Source organism: Cavia porcellus, unplaced genomic scaffold (genome assembly GCF_034190915.1).
Source record: "Cavia porcellus strain 051 isolate PalLab524CR breed Dunkin Hartley unplaced genomic scaffold, mCavPor4.1 scaffold_2, whole genome shotgun sequence".
Taxonomy (NCBI): domain Eukaryota; kingdom Metazoa; phylum Chordata; class Mammalia; order Rodentia; family Caviidae; genus Cavia; species Cavia porcellus.
The window spans coordinates 84,920,604-84,945,994 of NW_026947485.1; the positions used below are offsets into that span (position 1 = coordinate 84,920,604).

The 25,391-nt window shown below is 40.6% G+C and overlaps 1 long non-coding RNA gene across 2 annotated transcripts; it reads left to right on the forward strand.

The window, feature by feature from the left end:
- LOC134475212 (uncharacterized) lies at positions 1-23,879 on the forward strand. Of its 2 annotated transcripts, XR_010046233.1 has the most exons (5): positions 1-572; positions 15,002-15,054; positions 15,729-15,844; positions 16,198-21,165; positions 21,270-23,879. It is a non-coding gene; the product is annotated as an uncharacterized LOC134475212 (long non-coding RNA). The 2 variants fall into 2 exon arrangements; XR_010046232.1 differs by having other exon boundaries at positions 16,198-23,879.
- Positions 23,880-25,391: the final 1,512 nt, after the last annotated feature.

Here is a 25,391-nt window from a genome sequence, read left to right on the forward strand (position 1 = left end):
CTGCAGAGAAAACAAATGAATAACTTCATTCATTCATCACTAACATCTTGATGGAGATACAGAAATCAGTAAGAGTAGCTGTGCTACTGCAAAACTCATCCTCCAGTGGAAAAGAGAGGAAAAAAAGACAGTGGTGAGAGCCTCCATCCGGGGTACAGGTGCTCCCACAGCACCTGCGGGCCCGAGAACCCCTACTGCATCCACCCAGGGCTGTTTATGTCCACCATAGTAGTGGCCAGGAAAGCCTGATGACACAATATGAACCGAAGAGTAGGACGGAAGTTCTAGTTCCAGGAGTGGGTTCTGAGCCACACTGTGGCTGCCATCTTGATTGCTCCTTTTTTCCTCTTGGATCATTCTTTTAGGGTTGCCAAGTTGTGAGTGGTTCTCTGGAGAAGACCACAGGGCAGGGTGAAGAGCAAAGCTTTCTCATGGCGCCCCCGAGTTCATTTGGAATCAGACTTCTAGCCCTGAAAGACCTTCAGCTAGGACTGCAGTCCTGGCTGACAGCATGACTACAGCCTCAAGAGGGACTAAAAGGCATTACCTCCCCTTGTCCTGCTCCCAGCAAGGTGAGATTATAAGTCTTTTTGGTTTGTAGATCCTATGCTATATTTTGAGATGATTTGTCACCCAGGAATAGTGAATGTGCCATTTGGGGTAGTAGACTCATATTTATTACTACCTCTCCTCAAGTAGAAGGTGATTTCCATGAAAGCAATTACTTTCCTGTACTCACTGCTGTCCTCTCGTGCCTGGAACCCTCCCTGGATGCTGGTAGGTACTCAGTAAGTCTGTGGGCCCTGATTGTGATGGGCTGAATGAGGAGTCACTGTGTCCAGCATGCTTTGTGGGAAATCCTTGGGACAGAAAAGACTATCTTTTTCTTTTTCTTGTCTAACTCGTTGGGTGTTTCCTAAATGGTAAACTCTGTAGTTAACACAACAACCCCATCAGCCCTTGCAGAGGAAGTGGTCAGTGACAGGCCACAACTAATCAGGTGACAGAGTTTTATTCTTTAGGTTTCTGCCAATGCCAGTGGCTACAGACCACTTTAGGGACTGGTCCTCAACTCAGAGTGTAACTGATCACCAGAGCTAGCTAACTAGGGAAATAGGGTCCCTAGGATTATGAACAAAAATAAACCCCATGGAAATCAAAGTCTAATCCTCCTCTACCTAGCTAGATTGATAAGAGTCCTGGGGGGCCACTGAGGGCTGGAGTTTGTCAAAGGCAAAGGACTCCTGGGCCAGATCTAAACCGTAACTGTGACAACTCAAAAGTCAACAATCTGAAAGCAAACACAGAGATCAAAGGAACAGGGTGACAATGAGAAGACTGAACAGACTGGGTTGTGGGCAAAATGAAGCCAAACACCTAAGAGTCCTGGACTGTGTAGCTTCTCCTGGTTGCTGAATCACTCCTGCCCACCCCACAGAATCATGTGGTGAAGCGCTGCTGGGTAATACTCTTATGTGCACCTCAAAACTCCCCCTCTTTGGCTTTCAGTAGCCCTGGGATTCTGCCAACACCATCCCTTGTTTACTAGCTCTGCCAATAGTAGTTGCTAGAAAAACATAAAGGATAGATTGTTAAAAAGAGATTTTGTTTCATTCTATTTTCTTTTTGCTCCATCACTGTTACTCTGGCAATGGCTTTTCACTTTATGGATCCAGGGGCAGCAACTGGTTTAGTTCATGGTTTTCTCATAATCCCAGAGTCAGTTGTATCTGAAATACAAGTGCGAGCCAGTCCATGTCTCCTCCTCAGGAGTCTGGGCCTCTGAAGTTCTGGGCAGCTCCTCCTCTGGTCGGACACACTAGAACAGCAGGCAGTGCACCCCAGAAGATGGAGCCTCAAGTTTGCAAGGACTTCTTCCAGCTTCTCAAGGTTACAAGCTCTCCCTTCTCTTTGTTTTCCTCTACCTTCAGAGGTAGCATCTGTTTCTTGAATCCTTCAGTAACAAGTTAAAAATTACTTTAAACTGGCTGTGATGGCCTATACCCATAATCCCCGCTACTTAGGACTGCAAATTTGAAATTAGCTTGGGCAGTTTAGTGAGAATTCTGTCTCACAAAATAAGAAGGGCTCAGTGCAAAGGAAAGGTTCATTCCCTAGTAACACACACACACACACACACACACACACACACACACACACACACACACACATTCACACAGAAGAAAAAGAAAAAGAAATTATATTAACTAACGTCTCCATTTCCAGTTTTGATATCTCAATAGGACTCTGACTGTAGGTGCTTAAAAAGTACTGTAATCAGATGATACCGCTGTCTGGGGTCTCCCACCAAAGGCTGATCTTGGTGGTTCACTCTGGAGAGAGGCAGGACATTAGAAGTTCAGCTATAGCAGAATGTCCTGAGATACAATTTGCTTGCTTACCTGTGTGGATGGCCCAACTGATTTAATCTCAAGAAAGATCCTGAACTTTCCCTCAGCTACCTCTGTTACAGTTTAGGAGAAACAACTTTTTTTTTTTTAAGAGGAAAAAGAGAAAAACACAAAACAAACTAAAGCGGCGTAAGGGTACACGCAATACAGAACTACAAAACAAAACAAAACAAAACAAAACAAAACAAAACAAAAAAACATAACAGTAAGAAATCACCTGCTAGTAGATTACACACTATCTTCTTGAAAATAGTTCCTCAAATCACAGTATCAAAGAACACAAGGTGGACATTCAAACAGGGAGACTGCAAACAGCTGTGTTCAATGTTCCAAAAACATTGATAAAGTCAGCTATTTAACACCCCCAAACACACTTGCTGTTATATCCGTTAGAGCTCTTTTTCTTTTTTTTTTCCCTCTCTTTTTTACAACAAAATTTACACATCTTGGATTTTATTACTCCTTAGTGCTTATTACTTTCTTTGGGGGGGGGGAAGAATACAGTCAAATATGGCAAAACAAAGCTGTCAGTCAATACCAAGGATAGACATAGCACATGGTGTAGAACAGAGTACAAGTTTATCAACAATGGTTATCAACGTTGTCCCTTGTTTCCTTAAAAAGAATTGTCTATCTTATTAGATATTATAAAGTTGGACAAAACAGTAGAGAACAAGACCAATAAAACTTAGGCATTGTAAACATTACAGGACTTCCAAAGAAGACAATAGTCAAACCAGAATGGGTATCTTAGTGAATCTTATTGTCTTCAAAGTAGTTGCCTATGTCTTCAAACTTGATACTATCATATAGAATGGAACAGAGTCTAATCAGTCAAAACAAGATCGTGAGAGTACTACAGGACTTCAAAACAAGTTAATAGGAAATCGAAAAGAGTTACTATTTATATATCCTAATTTTTTTGAATTTTTTCTTTAATTAAGACAAACATAAGAAATGACTAAATAATTTTTTTTGAAACAATAAGGGGGAGATTGAGATAAAACAGGACATAACAATATAACAATAGAGGTCACAGCATGACTGTTTCAACAACCTAGTACTTCACCACCTCATAACCTGACTTAATAGTAGTTACCATAGTGTCTTTTTCCTTGAAATATTTGGATAAAACTTCATATACTCTAGCTTCAAATATTTTCATATCAAGAAGCCCAGAATAAAGCCTTTCTAGTTAATGAGTGAAAACTTTATAAGGCTTCAAGGCCACCTAATGGGGAATCATGATTACCACATATTTTTATATATTTGGATCATTATTTACATTAGGGAAACTATTCGGTATTCACACATGCGAGATTGATTTATTTCACTAATGAGTATGGTCTCAAGCTGCGCCCATTTATTGATAAATATCTCAATGTGATCCTTCTTTATAGCTGAATAATACTCCATTGTATAGAAATACCACCACTTTTTTATCCATTCCTCAGTTGATGGGCACTTGGGTTGTTTCCAAGATCTGGCGATTACAAATTGTGCTGCTATAAACATAGGTGCACATATATCACTGTGGTATGATGCTTTCAGTTCTTCTGGGAATATGCCTAGAAGTGGAATAGCTGGAATAAATGGGATTTCCAGTCCCAACTTTTTGAGAAATCTCCAGACAGATCTCCACAAAGGCTGTACCAATCTACACTCCCACCAGCAGTGCAGGAGAGTTCCTTTTTCCCCACAGCCTCTCCAGCATTTGTTGTCGGTTTTCTTGATCCTGGCCATTCTTTCAGGAGTGAGATGGTATCTCAGTGTGGTTTTAATTTGCATTTCTCTAATGACCAATGATGATGAGCATTTTTTCATGTATTTATTTTCCATTTGCATTTCTTCATCTGAGAATTGCATATTCATCTCAGATGCCCATTTTTGGATTGGATCTTTGAATTTCGGAGGTCTGACTTTCTTTAATTCTTTATATGTTTTAGACAAGAGGCCCTTGTCTGAGAGAGAGTTCACTAAAATCTTTTCCCAGTTTGTGGGTTTTCTTTTCACTATGCTGGAGATTTCTTTTGACATGCAGAAACTTTTTAATAAGAAGTGGTCCCAGTTATTGATTCTGGGAAGTATTTCCCGTGCGGTTTGAGTCCTGTTCATGAATTCTTTACCTACTCCTATGTCTCCAAGGTTTCTACCTATTTTGTCTTCCAATAGATTTAGTGTTTCTGTTTTAATATTCAGATCTTTGACCCATTTAGATTTTAATTTAGTACATGGTGATAGACATGGGTCTAGCTTTAGTTTTCGGCAAATGGAGAGCCAGTTTTTCCAGCACCATTTATTAAAGAGACTGTCATTCTTCCAGTGAACCTGCTTGGCTCCTTTATCAAAGATAAGGTGGTTGAGTGTGTTCGTAGTTGTGGTTGTATCTTCTAATCTATTCCACTGATCTTCAGCTCTGTTTTGATTCCAATACCATGTTGATTTTACTACTGTTGCTTTGTAGTATAACTTCAAGTCAGGGATTGTGATGCCTCCTGCTTTGTCTTTGCTGCTTAGAATTGCCTTTGCGATTCTAGGTCTCTTCTGGTTCCAGATGAAATTTAGGAGTGATTTCTCTAGATCTATAAGGTATGTTGATGGTATTTCTATTGGGATTGCATTGAATCTGTATAACAGTTTTGGGAGAATGGCCATTTTCACAATGTTTGTTCTTCCTATCCATGAGCAAGGGATGTCTTTCCATTTTCTGAGATCATCTTCAATTTCCTTTTTCAGTGTATTATAATTTTCCCTGTATAAGTCTTTCACTTCTTTCATAAGAGTAATTCCTAAATATTTCATTTTTTTGCTTGCTAATGTGAATAGTCCAGTTTCTCTTATTTCCCTCTCTGTAATTTTGTTGTTCGTGTATAGGAATGCTATTGATTTCTGAGTATTGATTTTGTATCCAGCCACATTACTGAATTTATTTATTGTATCTAAGAGTATTTCAATGGAGTTTAGGGGGTCTTCTATGTAGAGTATCATGTCATCTGCAAACAATGATAATTTAACTTCTTCTTTTCCTATCTTTACCCCTTTTATTTCTCTTTCTTGCCTAATTGCTCTGGCTAGTACTTCCAGTACTATATTAAATAGGAGTGGTGATAAAGGACATCCTTGTCTTGTACCCGATTTTAAAGTAAAGGCTTTCAATTTTTGGCCATTTAGTATGATGCTGGCTGTTGGTTTGTCATAAATGGCCTTTATTATATTGAGGTAAAGACCACTTATTCCAATTTTCTGTAAAGTTCTTATCATGAATAAGTGTTGGACCTTATCGAAGGCTTTTTCTGCATCTATAGAGATGATCATGTGATTCTTATTTTTGGCTTTATTGATATGGTGGATTACATTTATTGATTTGCATATGTTGAACCATCCTTGCATTCCTGGGATGAATCCCACTTGGTCATGGTGTATAATCTTCTTGATGATTTGCTGCATCCTATTTGCCAATATTTTATTGAGAATTTTTGCATCTGTGTTCATTAGGGAGATCAGTCTATAGTTCTCTTTTATAGTTGGGTCTTTCTCAGGTTTTGGTACTAGAGTAATATTTGCTTCCAGGAATGACTTAAGAAGGATTGCTTCCCTTTCAATTTCATTGAACAGTTTGAGGAGTGTCGGCATTAGGTCTTCTTTATATTTCTTGTAGAATTCTGCAGTGAATCCATCTGGGCCTGGGCTCTTCTTGGTGGGCAAGGACCCAATTACATTCTCAATTTCATTAGCAGAGGTTGGGTTATTCAACAGTTTTATATCCTCTTGATCTAGCTTTGGTACTTCATATGCTTCTAAGAATCTGTCTATTTCTTCTGTGTTATCAAACTTTTGAGAGTAGAGGTTTTCGAAATAGGTGTTGATGATCCTCTGTATTTCTATTGGGTCTGTAGTGATTTCTCCTTTTTCATTTCTTATTGCATGAATTTGAGCTTTTTGTTTCCTTTTTTAAATAAGGTTGGCTAGGGGCTTATCGATTTTATTTATTCTTTCAAAGAACCAACTCTTTGATTCGTTGATTCTTTGGATTGTTTTCTTAGTCTCTATTGCATTGATTTCTGCTCTGATTTTTATAATTTCCTCTCTTCTTTTGGCTTTGGGCTTGACTTGCTCTTCTTTTTCTAGCTGTTTGAGGTGTAGCATCAAGTTATTTATTTGTATTCGTTCTGTTTTCCTGATGTGGGAACTCAGTGCAATAAATTTTCCTCTCAGAACGGCTTTCATTGCATCCCACAGATTCCGGTAAGTTGTATCTGCATTTTCATTTTCTTTTAGGTATTGTTTAATTTCTTCTTTAATTTCTTCTGTGACCCACTGATTACTCAAGAGTGTGTTATTTAGTTTCCATGTGTTTGCGGAATTTTTGCAGTATCCTTTGTCATTAATTTCTAATTTCAGAGTGCTATGATCCGATAATATGCAAGGGATGATTTCAACTCTTTTGCATTTGCTTAAATATGTTCTGTGAGCTAATATATGGTCTATTTTAGAAAATGATCCATGTGCTGCTGAGAAGAATGTGTATTCTGATGTTGTTGGGTGGAACATTCTGTATATGTCTATCAAACCCATTTGTTCACAGGTGTGATTCAGTTCTGTTATTTCTTTGCTCATTTTCTGTCTGGTTGATCTGTCCCTTGGTGTCAGTGGTGTATTAAGGTCTCCTGTTACAATTGTGTTATTGATAATTTGAGTTTTCATTTCTATTAATAATTGTTTTATATAACTGGGTGCTCTGGAGTTTGGTGCGTATATATTTAAGATAGTTATCTCTTCCTCTTGGAGTTTTCCCCTTACGAGTATGTAGTGACCTTCTTTGTCCTTTATGGTCATTGTTGGTTTAAAGTTCACGTTGTCTGCAAACAGAATGGCTACTCCTGCCTTTTTCTGGATTCCTGCTGCATGAAGAATTGTTTTCCATCCTTTGACTTTCAGTCTGTGAGTATCTTTCTGGGTTAGATGGGTTTCCTGTAAACAGCATATGGTTGGATTTTGTTTCTTGATCCATTCTGCTAGTCTGTTTCTTTTGATTGGTGCATTGAGACCATTTACATTAATGGTTATTACTGTTAAATGCTGGTTAATTGTAGGAATGTTATCTCTCTGCTGTTGCATCTTTATCTTTTGGTTCTGTTTAATTATTTGCTTTGCTTAGTGGTTTTTTCCTTTGTGTATCTAAACTGTCTTTCAATATTTTTTGCAGGGTTGGTTTGGTGTTCATGAAGTTCTTCAGCTGTTCTTTGTCATGGAAGTATCGTATTGCACCATCTATTTTGAATGATAGTTTTGCAGGATATATCAGTCTTGGTTGGAAATCATTTTGCTTTAGGATCTGGAATACTTCACTCCATGCTCTTCTTGACTTTATCGTTTGTGCTGAGAAGTCTGCTGTGATTCTGATAGGTTTTCCTTTATAAGTGATTTGTCTTTTCTCTCTGACAGCTTTTAATAATCTATTCTTGTGTTGGATTTCTGGGATGGTGATTATTATATGTCTGGGTGTAGTTTTATTTTGGTTATGACTGTTTGGAGTTCTATATGCTTCACTGATCCTGATGTCAGTTTCTGATCTCATGCTTGGGAAATTTTCAGCTATTACTTCTCTAAATATCCTCCTGACATCCTTCATGTTGTCTCCCTCTCTTTCATTAATCCCTATCATTCTTATGTTATTCTTCTTTGCATCGTCTTGCAGTTGTTGAATTGTTGTTTCCTGGTTCCTTGTTATTTTCAAAAGATCTTTCCTTTCCTGTTCACTAGCTGCAATCCTGTCTTCAAGGTCTGAAATTCTATCTTCACTTTCATTAAGGCAGTTTTTACAACTTTCAGTGGAGTTTTTTATTTCCTGTATATCTCTGTGCATCTGCATTATGTATTCTGTTTGTTTCTTATATTGCTCGTCTAGGGATTCTATCTTTTTGTTTAGTTCCTCCAATTTTTTATCTGTGTTTTCTTTAGATATATTTAGAATCTCTTTCATTTCTTTTATCATTTCTTCTTTTATCTGGGAGATTATTTCGAGTTTGAATTTCTTTAAAGCTTCCTGGAGTTGCTTGTCAATTTCAGTGGCTATTGTGTCCGATATATGAGGTGGATGGGATATATTTTCTTCTATATACATCGCTCCTAGGGTTTCTTGAGATGGGCTGGAGGTTTGAGGTTGTAATTTGGTCTTTCGTTTTGTCATTTTCCTATATTTCTGTGTTTCAAGTGTTATTTGAAAGCTTCCTCAGGATCTGTTGAAAATCCTCTTCTATGTTTGGAGCTACTGAGACTCTGGCGCTGCGCTACCCCAAGCCATTAGGCCTACAGAACCAGTGGCCCTCCTCTGCCTGCTCAGAACTCCGCAGTTCCAGACAAGCTGGGCCTCAGGGACACTGTGCGCCCACCTGCCCCTTGGAAGCTCCACAGTTCTTCAATCGCAGCCGGGTTAGGGTACTGACCACAGGCCGCAGTGCTTCAGGAACCTGTGGACCCTCCCTGGTTGCAGAGATATCCACAGTCCTCCAGACACATGGAGAGGCCGATGCAGGCACCCCAAATCTGCCCAGCTCCTCCTCTGCAGTCCAATGGCCAGGCGCGGCAGCTAAACAGGCTGGGCTAGGCTGGTAGTGTGGGCCAGCCCACCTATCGGGAGCTCAGCAGGTCTCCAAGTGAAGCCGGAATGGGGAGGCTGATGTGGAAGCCTCAAACCCACCTCTCCCCTTCACTGCACCTGGAAGCCTAAGGGAACTCCAGCAGTCTGGGTGCAGATATCCAGAGTCCTCCAGACACGCAGAGAGGCTGGTGAGGGCACCCCAGATCTGCCCAGCTCATCCTCTGCAGGCCTATGGCCAGGCGCGGCAGCTAAACAGGCTGGGCTAGGCTGGTAGTGTGGGCCAGCCCACCTATGGGGAGCCCCCCAGGTCTCCAAGTGAAGCCGGGAATGGGGAGGCTGATGTGGAAGCCTCAAACCCACCTCTCTCCTTCACTGCACCTGGAAGCCTGAGGGAACTCCAGCAGTCTGGGCGCAGATATCCAGAGTCCTCCAGACACGCAGAGAGGCCAGTGAGGGCACCCCAGATCTGCCCAGCTCCTCCTCTGCAGACCTATGGCCAGGCGCGGCAGCTAAACAGGCTGGGCTAGGCTGGTAGTGTGGGCCAGCCCACCTATCGGGAGCTCAGCAGGTCTCCAAATGAAGCCGGGAATGGGGAGGCTGATGTGGAAGCCTCAAACCCACCTCTCTCCTTCACTGCATCTGGAAGCCTGAGGGAACTCCAGCAGTCTGGGCGCAGATATCCAGAGTCCTCCAGACACGCAGAGAGGCCAGTGAGGGCACCCCAGATCTGCCCAGCTCCTCCTCTGCAGACCTATATTTAAACGAGGGGGGCTGACCCCTCCCAGGAAGCCAGACTTCCACAATCTGAACCTCTGAGTGGGGCCCGGCTTCTGTGGTTTGCTGAGTGACGCAGGGTCCAGGGCTAGCACAGAGAGCTGTGAGGAGAAACAACTTTTAAACTTTTAAATTTGACCAGCTCTCCTCATCCACTGAAGCCTAAGTGTTTCCCTGGCTATTCGCTTTCTGATTTCTGAGCAGATGGTACCAACCATATTCAGAATGTCCTTGGACTGGTAAATACCTCTAAGTTTCATGAGGTATAGGTGGGAAGAAATAAGTCAGGATTATCAAATGGAAGCAAAATAAAGGATAGCACTTTGGTGTTTCATTAGAAAACACCCCTCTTACACAGGTTCTTTGTGTACAAATCTAGCTCTCTAGCTCCTGATTTTATTAAATATTTCATGTGTGTGGGGAATTCTGTCAACATTATAAATGGAGTTTCTGTTTAACTTCTTAACATAATTTGTGATGAAATGAATTTCCCCTTCTGACCAACTGGATAGGACTTGATGGAGAAGGATGGTTGGTTTCTGCAAAGCAAATGATTTCTATATTGAACAGGCAGGTGTCTGGGTGTATATGGACCCAGTGACTTAGTAGGAGCCTTACGGAATGCTGTTAGGTGACTGCTCCCAGCTCAGAGACTCACTGATTCAGTTTCTGCACAGTGCATCCCCTTGAACCACATAGGCAGGGGCTCTTCATGGAAATTACTATCTTCTCCCTGAATGGACTTTGCTTTGCCTGGATTTCCCCTATTGGAAATAGGGGAATCCATTTCAAATATTTTGAACACATGTGAAATGTGTTCAAATATTTTGAACACATTTATTTGAACACAAATAAATTGAACACATGTATCTTTAAACAATAATTACATAATCCCCTATAGGATTATGCTGATCTCTGATGTCGTAGCTCTCAATGGAGAGAATATGTAGGTTCTCATCCCTTACCCCTCAAAAAGGCATGCAACAGCTCAGAGTGAAAGGCATGCAAAAAAGGCAGATGTAAGCAGGTAAACAACACATCAGTAAAATAATTAAATATGTCTGCATGTGCATACAATCATGACACATCACACAGCGTGTGCCCAGCTTCGCTCTTGTCTCTCAGAGGAAAGTCAAGAACAGTGTCTTCTCTACCTGTTGTTGCCTTTAGAATATACAGTTTGGTGCATGACAGATGACAAAGAGCTATGTGTTAGGCAAAGATGATTACCACCTTTTGAGTATTGCTATAGAAACATGAGAAAAGTACTCCGAAGAACTTGAAATTGATTGTGGATAGGAGACTCTTCCTTTGATCTTCAAATGCTTTCTTTCAGTTGCTCGTGGATTAGAAAAGTTAGACTTTAAGGGTGAGGTTGTAGATTTCCAGTTTTACGACTTTTAGTGCTAACGCAGGAAAGTTCCATGCAAACTGGGATGAGTGAGTTATTCTATGGGATATATTATAAGCAAAATAAATAGCACTGTGCTCTGCATAATAAATACTATAATGATCATTGTTTTATACCTAAACATGCTTTGCATTTTCTCACTCCAAGGCTTTATACCCTCCCTCTCTTGTCGCCCAATTGCTTACCACTGGAACTACTTAATCTCTCTTCTTCACTTATTACAATTCTAATGCATCTTATTGCTTTGAACAGGCAGAGCATTCGTGGGGGTGGGCTCCCTCTTTCTTAGATTTTTAATTTCCCACAGTTTTAGACAAGAGTTCCTGTCACATGGTTGGGAGGTGTCCCATGCATTTTTATTAATTAACTGTTTATTTTTCACTTAGATAAAAGTTACATCTATAACTACATTAAATGTGCAGGAAACACACTTGCCTTGCAGGTATTTACTGCCTAAGAAGAAATCTTAGGTCATATTGGCGAGATCTATCATCCAAGTAATAAGCTTGCACAATGACACATTCACCCTCACATTTACTACTGGATGCTTCAGTATTTCCTAGAAGGGACAGATTGTTCAGAAGGACCACACTTCCTTTTATGTTTCCCATAAATTAACTCAAGGGGTTTTTGTTGGCCTTACCAAAAGAAACTCTGATAGGTCAAGGTCATGTTTTTGCACTCAGCAGAATGTTTTAGAATGTTCTTTTTAGATGAGATTGTATTTCATTATTTCTTTTGTGTAAATATAACATTTAATTACCAACACTAAGGAACCATTCTCTAAGAACTAAATTACATATTAACAAAATATTTGAAATGGATTTGAGTTTCAAAGGGAAACAGAAGAAATTGAACACATGTATCTTTAAACAATAATTACACAGCTGAAAATCATATACTGAACGCAATTTTAAAGACTCAATTTACTTGTTATTGAAGGAAAGACAGAGGATTAATCTTACATTATTTTAAAGTGTCTGAATATTTTTTTCCAAATTGGATTTAAACTGTGATAATTTCAAATTTGGAAATTGTGTTCATTGTCTTTTTCAACTGATGTGTTTTTAAAATGAGAGATAAGCCATTTTTAAAGTGACAGTATTAGAACAGTTTAATAATAATCCTTTTATTTGACTTATATTTTTCCAGCCATTATAACTGGAATCATGTGTAATGTTTATTATTTGATTTTCAGAATCATGCTTATTACATTTTCCATATCATTCAGAGTTTATGAATGTGGGACCCAGCGATAACATGTAGATGAAATTACTATTGTTCTTTCCTGGTAATGCAAGCATCTGTTTTTCTCTCTGTTTGAATTTTTTAAGTAAAAATTGCATCAGTAGGGTGCTTATGAATCTGGAATGGCTGACAGGCTCTGAATGTAATTTAGAGGGATTAAAAATTCACTCTGGTGACCTATGGGGAGGACAGGGAAGAAGAGTGTAAGGTCAGTGGTGGTGTTTGACCAAGAAGGGCAGAAAGATGAAGTCATACAGCTGTGTGGGTGCTGCAGGACCAAAGCCTCCTTTTAGGATGCACATAGGCATAGCCTCCCCGGTCTCTGGGATATAGTAAACAATCATCATCCATAGAATGTCTAAATAGCCAGGGCTTTCTGCAGTCTGCAGTGATCCCCACCGTACCCACATTCCTTCCTGGTCACATTATGAAGTGTGACTAAAAAAATACTGTATTTTAAATTTTTTTTTTAAAAATTATGGTAAAAGACACATTGCAATTACCCTCAAACTCCTACCTCTCCCTTGTACGTGGTTACACCATTGTTTTTGCCACTTTGGGAATCAGTTCTAGCAGCCCCCCCTCATGGTGTCTTTAGTGGAGTTGTGGGGCTCCTGGATGTCCTGAGCCAGTTCAGGATGCTTACCTTTCATGAGCATGTTTACTCTGGAGAAGAGTCAGACGTCACGTGGGATCAGATCTGGTGAGTGTGGTTAACAGGATATGCTGAAATATTTTGATGACCCTGTCTTCCCAGAGGGTGGTATCAGCGGCAGCATTCACGACATTTTTTGATCAAACCTCAGTGACACACAAAAGAGAACTTCCAGAACTGCTTCAGGAAGTGACAAGAATGATGGGTACTGTGTTCAAAGCCCGTGCAAGGGGAAGGATTTTGAGAAGGATTAATAGAAATGTGTCTTCTATTGTAAAAAAGTTTTGTAAAACTTAAACATTAATTGTATATTTTGATCATCCCTTGCATATATATAATTATTATGTATTAAAGGGGAAAGAGGTAAGTCAAAAGTAAATCAAGACAAAAATGAAAAGGCTTTTTCCATGAGCTGGCACAAGCAGGACCTAGGAAGAGAAGCCAATTTGTCCTTCCTATGAGCCAGCAGAAGCCATGCTGAGTCTGGGAGGAGTAACAGGAAGAATAAGAAGCCAATTTGCCCTTCCCATGAGTCAGCCTGTGTGCCAGCTAGGACCCTCCCCAACCCAGCAGTAAGCAACTGGCTAATTTCTAAGACAGGTTAAGTTGATATCTAAGGATCTAGAACAACTATAAATACTTTTATTGTTTGATTGACTTTGCAGGCCTTCGACAGGTAGTCTGAGCATTTACTAAAAGGATAACAATATGCGATATAGCAAACATGAGGGATTTCCATTTGTTTTGTTTTTGAAATCCAATATTGTTCTCACTGTTTTGCTTTGTTCCAAGTTATTTTTTGTTTTATTCAATATTCTGTTTTGATTGGTTTCATTCTGTTTTGTTTTGTTTGATTTTATCATATCTGATGGTATGGGCAGCAACTTTGAAGATAACAAGAGGCATTATGGTAGTCATTTTGATTGCTTATTATCCTGTTTTAAAATCCAGTGTCACTTTCACTATTTTGTTTTGTTTTGATTGGCTGTATTCTGTTTCATTTTGTTTGGTTCTATTCTCTTTAAAATAGACTTTTATTTTTTATTGGTTTTATTGTTTTGTTTGATTATATTATGTCTAATGGTATTTTGAAGAAAACAAGAGACAGTTATGGTAGCCACTGTTGATTTCCTATTATTTTGTTTTGAAGTCCTGTTCTGATTAGCTTTATTCTGTTTTGTTTTGTTTGATTTTATTCTCTTAAAAAACACATACAACCATATACATAAAATTTTTATATATCTTTGATTCAATGTACATTTAGTATATCTCTTATAATTGACCTATGTTTTTCATGTAATATGTAGCAAAATTTATTTTTTGATTATTAGCAAAATGGTGCCACAAAAGCATAATTGAGAATTAAGAGTCTAGAGCTCAGCAAGGCTAGCTGTAAGCTACATTCTACCACTTACCACCTTGGTGGTCTTGGGCATACCCTCAGTCCCCTCATCTCTCAGGTATAATAAGGGTCCTGCACAGGTATAATGAACCTGACATCAGTGGCTAGGTGAGAAATACTCCAAGACCGAAGACTGTGGTGCTAATGCCACCAAGCCAGAGCTCATCACACTGTGACAATATGACTTTGCATTGCCACATGGGTGATTGGTACAGACAGGTGTTAGAAATCCTATTTTATGGACAGTGAAATTGGAGTAGATAATTGCTAATGATAATAGATGCTCTCTAGGAGCCAGGCTTTGTCTTGTATACTGTCCCTGTGATCTGACAAGATGGCTATTGTGACTATTTCTGCTCTCTACACATATTACAACCTTAGAGGTTAAGTAACCTGTTTTTTTTTTTAAGTCCCAGGGCAAGTAAGTAACAGTGCTGCCCCATCTGGTGTAAGCAACAATATAAAACTTTCAGCTAACCTGAATTTCTATTTTTCACAGATTCAAGTTGAACAGGTTCACAGAATGTTATGGGCTGAGGAGCATCAAGCATGGTATGTAAACAGTGACACTTTGGGTCCAGAGCTAGGCATAAAGTTAAATGAAGCCCAGGCTTCTAGGCCCTGGAGGTTCAGGTCTTGGTGTGGAGTCAGGTATCAGTGACGACACCCAGCATCCGTGGAATAAAGCATAGCTAGTACATGTAGCACGGTGGGGGCTGGGACACCATGCTCCTCCACCCACTTGAATTTGGATAACATCCCAGGGTCATCATTCTTTCCATTGTTCCTAGAAAATCAGAAGTGAAATACCGAAGTCTTCAGAAATTTCTAGCGTTCCAGGTCGGAGCACAAAAGTACTAGATCTCATGGTCAGATCTTAAACTTTCCCGCACACTGACCTTATTACAGGGTCATGAATGTGGACCGCATACATCTAATTTAGTCAGAATGATCTTTAGGAAAAACACCACTCTTACCACTCTGCAAATCATCCCTGCCAATATTTCCCAGAGACCTAGTGAGTGGCCCCAGGGGTGCACATCTTTTCAAGTCAGAATACTTGATTTATCTGCGCGCAGTGCCTTTTACGTTTCTATTAACCCAGAACCACTTTTCTGTTCTTACCACATTTTGTCCGCACAGACCATCTCTGAACAAAGCTTTCTGTGATCTTCAATAAGTGTAACTGCTTTTTTTTAACCTATGCTTTATAATTCTTTGTACAGAAGGGCCTGGAATCTACCTATGGAATATAACCCGTGGTATCATTTGGGCAGTCAGCTAGGAGACAACAGACAGCACCACACGTCTGCTACGAGAAGCTACCCAGCCAGAAAGGAAGGTAACTCCCCTGTGTGGGAAGACTTTCTCTTCCTTTTGCTAAGTAAGGGAACTTGTCAATACAGGAACATGAGCTGATTGGACTGTGGAGCAAAAGGCTTCAGCCTTTGCAGGGGGCAAGAGCGCTCCTTCTAATCAGCTGGGACCATATTTTGCTATTGGTCCCTGCAGCATGCAGTTTTGTCTCTGGTAGCCATGATTTCCCACATCTTGAGGCACCTAGACAGGTTCATGGCTCTTGTGGGCAGCGGGAAACTGGGATTGGGATGTTTTCAACATGAACAGAGTCCTCCCCATGGCTTCTTTGAAGTTTCTCATGGGTCTAGATCTGCCATTGTTATCATTTTTCCTTAGGGCTTACAGTTGGCAGCATGCCCTGGATAATGAAGATCTGAGTGGATACTTGGGATGTACCAAGTTTGTGAGTGCCCTCATTTGGCTTGCTTTCCTTTCCTTTCTCTCAGGGGAAACTCTAGTCCCCTTCTTGTTCTGATGTTTTTGTTTATCAGAGAATTCAAACTCTTTGACTTTTTGGTGCTGGCCAGCCTTCTCGAACCCTAACTCTGAGCTGCCATTTGAAAGGTTTCTTTTTGCAAGCTCCCTTATGATTGATACTGGGGTGACCTATACCAGTAATTAGAAGAGATATACTCTTCAAGCTCAGGGCAACTATATTGTTCGAGCCTCTAGAAACCTGGGTCCTACTTGTTATGAATTCAACCAACCAAACCTGATGGGATTAGATTTCTATGCCTGGAGTGATTCCGAAGCATAATATGACTGAAGACTAAGTGGAGACCACTTTAGTAGCTATTCAGCTGAAGGACCTTAATCTATACCCTCATAGAAAACAGATTTTTCCTTAAGAAATAAGGAAATGAGCCAAAGCCCATCCTGATAAATTTCTGGCCAAAAAGTATTGGGTTGCTGGTGTTATGACAATTCCCATGCAATACACTCATTTTATTGCTAGTCAAACTATCAGAAGAGTAACACCTTCTGCAAGATCTCAGAACCATCAACAAGACACTGGCACCTATTCTCCTGTTAGTAGCAGATCCTTACATACTTTTGGCAAAGATCCTAGGAAACACTAAATGGTTCTCTGTCTTTGATCTCAAGGTTGCTGCCATGTTTATTCCTGAGGATGGTTCCTTCCAATGGTATCTTCCAATACTTGTTTGCCTTCAAATGGGAAGATCTCTAAACAAGACTTCACCACCAGTATACCTGGACTGGCTTGCATCAGGGTTTTAGAAATAATCCTCACTTCCTTGCACAGGCTTCAGCTCAAGCCCTGAGAGATCTGAAGTTCAAAAGAAGAGGTCTATTACAATACATACATGTACTTCATGTGTAACCCCACCAAAGAGTTATCTGATAAAAACACTGTCAAGTATCTCAATTTTCTAACAAAAAGGGATTAAAAGATATCCTACAAAAAGGAGTTATAAGGCATACATTTCTCAACATGAAGTGACATATCCAGGGTACATTTAAACACCAGAACAAAGACAACTGTTCTCAAGGGGTACAGAGCCAATTTGTTATCAGGGCTCCCTAGAGTCTAAATAGAAACTTAGAGCTTCCTTCGAAATGGTGGGCTTCTGCTGCATTTTATAGAAAATAACCAGACACCTATATAAGACAACCTGAGGATCAAAAATTGAATCCTTGAAATGAACTAGAAGACACTCAAAAGGCCTTGAAGAACTTTACATGGAGTCTCACACAGGACCCAGCATTAGGAATATCTCAACTAACGGAGCCTTTTTCTCTTTTCATGGCTAAAAATCATGGAGTAGTCATGGCAGTGTAAACTCAGTGTTGAGGCCAGGAAAACTGACCCAATGCAATGGAGTAACACAGGGTTGACCCAGGTGTCTGTGAGTAGCCACTATGCCACTTAGACCAAGAAGCTTCTAAAATAACTGTAGTTCAAAAGCCCTTAGTTCTAACCCCACACCAGCTTAGAACTCAAGGGACATTTGTAGATGACTGGTAAATTTCTTTCACCAGTCTTCAAACTATTTAAATCTAGCTACCTCCACTCCAATTAACTAACAGGTATAATATGAGTGTAAAAAAAACCTCTGCCTACAATTGTGCCTCCTTCTCTGATCCAATGGACCAGCCAGTGATAGGGATGGCTAGCACATGTGTTATTTATGGCAACAGTTTCAATAAACATGGAACTAAAAGGCCAGGTTATGCCATAGCCCTACCCTGGGGCTACCCATTGAAACAAGAGGACTTCCTCCCTCCCGAGATTTCCACCCAAAAGGTAGAATGTCCTCACTGAGCTCTCCAATTTGTCCAGGGCAAGAGGGTCAATAAATGTTCAGACTTTAAATATGCCTTTCTGGTCTTACATGTGCATATGACTATCTCAGAAGAAGGTAGTCCCTGACAACAACATGCCCTAAAGGAAAAGGGCCACACACAACCCTTCTAACCACTCCTGCCATTGAGGTATGGTATGGGAAATAGAGTTGCTCTCCAAGGCAAAACCCAAGCTGCCTGAGACACCATAAAACAAAGAGACCACAAACCTCACGAACTGTGAACCAGCGGACAGCTACAAGTTCCTTACAATGAACCTGTTGAGCCAGATAAATAAAATGTTTTGTTCCTGCTAAGTACATTTTGTAGCTAGTCTTGCCACTATCTTATTTGATACAGATGAAGTCCTTGCCCCATGCTATAATTTGACTTCTTTTGGTTTTCTCCTGTTTCTTTTGGGATCCTCCTAGATGATTCAAAAGCTATCTCTAATAGAGAAAATGAACAGTGATTACTTACATAAAACTTTACTCAAATCTTTCTTCTAAACATTAACAATTACCCAAGAATTTGACAAACAGCCTAGATGAAGTTGCCCAGAGTATTTTGCTAGATCAAATAGATTCACTAACAGAATTGGTCATTGAATGCTGTAGACACTAGATTTCCTGACCACTGAAACAAAGGGGTTATGTTTGCCTCTAAAAGAAAAATGTAGTTCTTATGTAAATCAGTCTGAACTAGTGAGAGGTACTGCACAAAAACTGACTGGCTGTGTTTCTAAGACCCTCAGAAGGCTATCTAAGTCATGAATGTCCTGGGCAAATATCTAACATTGGAGATCTTAATTACTGTCTTAGACATGGCCTTTATTAACGCTTGTTATAGCCTTACTATTTAGATCTTCCATACTTAATCTTTTAGTCAAATTTGCTTCTTGTTTAAATGTGTTAAACTACTGATGATGGCCCAAGCCCAGGATCAAAACTTGCCTGCACACTTACGGCTCACTAGAGACCCTGACATCAGACAAGGCAACAGTTCCTTGGTATCCAGATAGGGAGGGCAGAGCTCCTACTTGGCAGGAAGTAGCCATGGAACCCTTCTTCCTTCTGCAGCCCCTAAAGTGTTTTGGGAACCAGCTCTCTCATGGGAGAATAGTACAGATAGCACAACGGGCTAGGAGATTTCTCCTTTCCATTCACTTCCATTTGATAACACCCCAAAGCCGTTCTGCCTTCCATCATTTTTCTAAGAGAAACACCAAATACCAAAGAACCTAAAAATCTCTATAGCTCCAGACCAGAGCGCAAGCATTTAGATCATTCCTACCTTATTAAAAGTTCATAAATATGAACTACATCTCATACATATAATTTAATCAAAATTAACTGTGGGGAAGTCCTGTGCACCACGCCCGCCAATCCCTGCCAGTCTTAATCAGAAACCCAGTGAGAGGCTACCAGGATGGGATGGGGTGCGCATCTTTGAAAATCTGAATGCTTGATTTACCTGTGTGTAGTGTGTTTTATTTCCCTATCAACCCAGCATCACTTTTCTTTTCATACCATGTTTTTGTTGGTATAGACTTGCCCTGAACGCATCTCCCCTTGATCTTTAATAAACAGAGCTGCTTTTTCTTTTACCACTGAATGTACACTATGCAGGTCTTTGCTCATTGTACACAAGCACCCAGAATCTGCTTGTTGGGCCCATCCTAGAGCAGCACAGCAACTTGAATCAGGATTGCTGTGGTCACTGGGCCCTGTTCAGGGTAATGCTGAGTGGCCACCATGACATGGTCAGAGCTCCCCGACTGCAAAATGGTGCCAGAGGAGCTCTTGTCTTTCTGCCAGGGGCCCAGGCTATGAGTGCAATATATGGACAAAGCAAAGGAGAGAAGGCTTTTCTAGGAATGAAGCAGAGTGTACAGTTTCAGGGATTCAGTGTGGGTCAAGGATGAGTGAAGGGAGGGCTGACAGATAGGCACAGTGGCCTGGAATTGTACAGAGAAAAGCCCTACACAGGCATGGAAAGGGCATTGTCACCTCACCTAGCCCTGTGCTTCTATGATGGCCCTGCCGAGACCAGTGGCGAGCAGGTCTTTGTCTGGATTCTCCTGTGGCTATGTGAGTCAAGATGAGGGAGCCTAGTACTTCCCATCCCCTAGAGACCTGTCCCTGACCTACCCACTGCCTCTGTGCTGTCCTTATCCAGTGGCAGCCCTGCTGCTCTCCCTGTGCTCCCAGTTCTTCTGGGCTTTGGCTCCTTGTCAGGAGGGCAAGGAGCTTATCATGGGGCACATCTGAAGCCTGCTCATCCCAAACAGGAAGGATGCCTTTCTTTTGGCCTTTGGAATCTCTCTGGGAACAGCTTCAACTTGATGCTTCTAAGGAATTATTAATCTAATTGCATGTTAGCTTATAATATTATTTAAACACAGAAATTGTAGTTTTCAAAACCAGTTTTAAAATAATCATTACCTTTAGTCCAACGAACTCTAATACAACTATGTTCATTTTTCGTTTCCCTTTTCTAGCTTGTAGCCATCCCCATAGTTTAACTGATATAATTGCAGTTGAAGCTCACACACCAGTTGGGAAGTGTTCTCTCACTTGCTGTGTCCGTTTTCCCACTTTCCATGTGTCTACAAACTCTTCCAAACTACCATTTCAGTGAATATGTTATCTTTAATATAGTCCCTTCTCCGTAACTTACTTAATGGTTTCCACAGTGCTGTACGCAGCGTTTGCTTCCCCATCTTCTTGCTGATATTGCTAATGTTAATTAACATACTCGTGTGCATAGCTTTTCATTTTTCTTCCTGGTGAGATACTGACTCCTAAAGGGAAGATGTCCTTGGGAATGTTGAAATAAACTGCTGGAAGCTCTGAAGCAGTTCTCACATCTCCAAAATGTGGCCGCATGTAGACGGCAGAATTTCCTCCTGTGATGCTGAGATTCAGGGGGCCTGGGGCATGATTCCCATCAGCTCCCCCTTTCAATGAAATCAATGAAAATTTAGCCAGTTGCATTTGGGTAAGTCCATTGTTTTTGTTGCTCTTTTTCCTTTTCTTTTTCTAAAATATTATAGAAGTCTTCAGGCCTAATAGCTAACATTTATGTGGAATTGCCAAATCTAGGAAGCAAGACAGAGGGTCCTTCTCTGCCATGCATCTGTCCTTCAGAAGCCGGTTTTCCTCTGACAGTGCTGCCCGGATAACCATGCATTCAATTTCAACACTCGAGCAAAGAGGGAGCTGTTTCTCTGTAATGCTGGATATATCAAGTCAGAACATATCAAGGATGACACTCCCAATCAGAAGGGACCAAGAATAATTTTGATCATTAAAAATCATCACTTTTTAACATTGGCAAGAGTTGCTGATTTCAGGTAGGCTCTGGTTCAAGGTCTTAAAATCTACATTGTTTTAGCCAGAAAATCACGAAGAATTGATTAATTTTCATTTTAGAAGAGGTTGTAGTTATTACTGATCGCTAAAAGATTCGAATGGAATTAAGGCCACCTTTACATGGATGCTTTAGAAGGGGAGGCTAGAAATATGATGTGCTTTACGACAGTCGTGACCAGGATCAGGCAGCTGAGCAGTGCAGAATGACAATGTCTCAGGAAGTGAAATTTAGGTCATTTTTATTCATCATGGATGCAGAATCACAGATCTCTGGAAAAAATGCTAATAAAACATCACACTCAGCATAACGGTCTCCTCTCATGCAGTGCCATAATGATAAATGAAATGATGTTAGCACAAGGCCAGCTCAGTTCTTACAGTTGGTGGAGCCTAGGGTTGTGACAGAATTGGAATACAGAGAATTGATTGGTCATAACTCGGAGAAAAATTTCCTAAACCTATGCTGATGCCTCTGCTCTGGTGGAGAAGTCTGAACTTTGAGAAAGACCTGAGATATTCAAAGTACCCACGCCTGCCTAGATTTGATGGGCAAAAGGGGGCTTATAAGTAGAGCATCTTTATCCCAACCTGGTAACACCATCTTTGTGTTAAGCAACCAGCATGAGCCTGGGCCTCTGCTGGCCCCTGGGAATATAGTTAGAAGGCGGGACCCTGGTCCTAGCTCTCAGGAGCTTACATTCCAGCAAGGAAGATGCGATTATGAGAAAATTAGAAAAGGCAAGTTAATGGCAGAGATATTTTTCACTAACTAGAATTGCTGGCAGGGTCATGAAGTGGCTGAGTTGCTAAATTTAGCAAGCAAAGAAAATATAGGATGACAGTTATATTTGAATTTCAGAGAAATCACATTTCTAGTATAAGTATGTCCCCCAAAGTACATGGGATATCCTTGTACTAAAAATGATTTGTTAACTGAGCACCTGGTATTTTATCTGATAATCTACGGGTCAGAGTAGGGACAAGAGGCAGAATTGTCAGAGAAAACCTCTCTTCTAACATCTTTCCATGTTGGCAGTAAAATACTTTTGAAATATCTGTGTAGGAATAAAAAAGAGAAACTATTCTATACAGAACCTGTTTGTGTCAGATACTATTCAGTGGCTATACAGTCTGTCTGTCTATACATACATAATCTTCTCTATAGTCTTGTGAAGTAGATTCTTCTATTATACCCATTTCACAGATAGGAAAACTGAGGCACAGAGAAGTTGTTACCCAGTAAATCACCAGTAAGCAAGTAGTAGAGTTTGTGATAAGAACCCCCCATGATGTGTCTACTAGCAGCAGAAATTCATTTTACTAAAGTCAAGGAAGCTTTTTGTGACAAGTTGCCATCCCAGCCAGCTGAGGAAGACATTGTCCTCTGTCCCTCATTACACTTTTCCCACCCTCATTGCAGGTTTCTCTGGTAGTAAGACACTATCCAGTCTCCGGAAGTCTAAATCCCAAGGATGACAAATGTGTCATTGCTCTCAGCTATCCTTCAGGGTTGGAGCCAGTGTCTGCCTCCAACCCAGGGGTGACAGAATCTATGAAAGGCAAGAAGATCTCAGTGACTCTTAGAATCCACCAGGGGATTAGCACCTGCAGGCTGGGTGTTTCTATTTGGATTGTGGATTGCGTTTGGTGGCACAATGAATTAAGAACTCATTGCAGCCTTCTTCTGCAAGGTGCTTTAATTACAGCTTCTTTAATTCCAATGAGAGCTCCAACTGAAAACAATACAGATTGGCTTGCTCTGCCCCATAAGTGTTACTTGGAAGACCAATGACCAAGAAAGGTCCTTGCCTATTCAGTGAATCTCTGAAAGGCCACTGTAGTTTGATTCTTGGAGAGGGACTCTTGAGGGAGGGACCACTAACAGTCTCTGCAGCTTGATTCCCTAAAGCTGGGTGGCCTGGCCAACCCCGGGGAAAATGGGGGTGTAGTGGACATCAGTGCTGCCCTAAGCTTCCTATCCTTCTAGCTGTGATGGATGGACGTGTTTGCAGGGACTTGCTGAGTTGGCCTGAAAAGTAGATTGTGCAGATTGCATAAATCATTCCCTGACCTCTTCCACCACTCGAGCTGCACAAATCCAATTCAGAGCATCTAAACTGGCGGGCTTCTGATGGAGTCTTCCTAGGTTTCACAGATCCTTTAACAGGTTTCCCTCATTTGTTTAATGAGGCTTCTCTCATCTCTCTGCTGCTAGGCTACCAATGATATTGTGAAACTGGGTCAGTTTTTTGGTGCAGGGGGGAAATTATTAAGCAACATCTGTAAGTTCCCTTTGCCTCTTTTTACAGGATGATCTGGGCCAGCCATGAATTTTTTGGTTGCCCTTTAAAAGGTATGTTGGAAAAATAGAATAAAATTTCATAACAAAGCAAGAGAATAACAATAGTCAGTACATTGTACAATAATCTTAAAAGTATGTAGAGTACATAATATAGACAAAAAAGACAAAAAGAAACAGACCATGCACAAACCATTCCTTTCAGTGAAATAAGAGAAACTAATCATATAAATAAGGATATATTTAAAAAATTTTTTTGAAACAACGCCATAGGTAATTTGGGAAATGATCTGAACTTCTCCTACTTCCTGTTTGTCTTCCATTTCACTTCTTATTTGCATTTACATACTTTGAGTTTCTCATATAAGAGAAATCATACGATATTTAAGTTTGTGTGTCTGACTTACTTCAGTTAACACTATATTCTCAGGGTGTGTGCATTTACCTGTGAAGGCATCGGACGGATCTGCCATGCTTTTTCCCACTAAGTGGTCTTGAGGTTGCGGGTCAGTTACTTTTGAATTTCCACCGAAGAAGATAAACCATTCCATTGCCCTGGGTCCTTAATGCCCCTGGTTCTTTAATGCACCATTTTGAGGCTTTTCTACCTGTTACTATGATTGTATTACTAGTGATGAGAAATGCTTAAGAGCACCTGGCACTTTCACATAAGTGATGTCACTTGATTCTTACTGTCAGCTCTGAAAGGGTGACAAGGCAGCACTCTTAAACTTGAGCACAGAGAAGTGAAATCACAGCTGTGCCATCCATCTAGACAAGGGTACGTATTTCTGGTGCCATTCCCTGCTGCTTTTCCATGATTCCTGTCTTAGTTACTTTTTGTTACTGCTGAGACAAAATAGCCCAAGCCCAAAGTTAAAGGGGGAAAGGTTTTCTTAGCTAAGTCTGTAGGAGTTTCAGTCCATAATTAGCTGACTCCTCGGCAAGGAGAGGGCAACAGCGGAAACCCAGTTCATGGCAAGCAGAAGACAGCAAGAGCAAGCAAAGAGAAGAGAAGCCTCTTTCTGTTCCTTATATTGTATCCATGCTCCTGGGGTTAGGGTGGTGCTAAACCAATCAGTGGACACACTTTCAATTCTAGATTCAGTCACCTCCAAAAAGGCCCAACTGTGACCACATGAGACGTTGGTAGGGGAGGGCCATCTATTCACAAACCATAACAGTATCCAACAACAAATCTTGTTTTGTCAAAAGCAAAAGGTTTTTAGCAGCCCCCAGTGTGTGCATCGAGCCAATGCCCAGAGAAGGCCTCCAGCTGATCCTTGGTTCATTTCTGAGTATGTGTGTTGACTTAGGACCTGGACCAATTTAAATGAGCAGATACTTATGCAGCTCTTAAATGTTTCTGCAGATGGAGAGAATGAGACAGAGAAATGGGCATACCAGCCTCGCACTTTAGGCCTATATTAACCTCCTCATACCTTCTCCTGGGATTCTCAACCTAAATACTCAAAATTGGAAAACTGAATGAGAGAATGTCAGTGTATTAAAAATGCTGAATTAGTGACGGAGGTGCCATGTGTCCATGATTT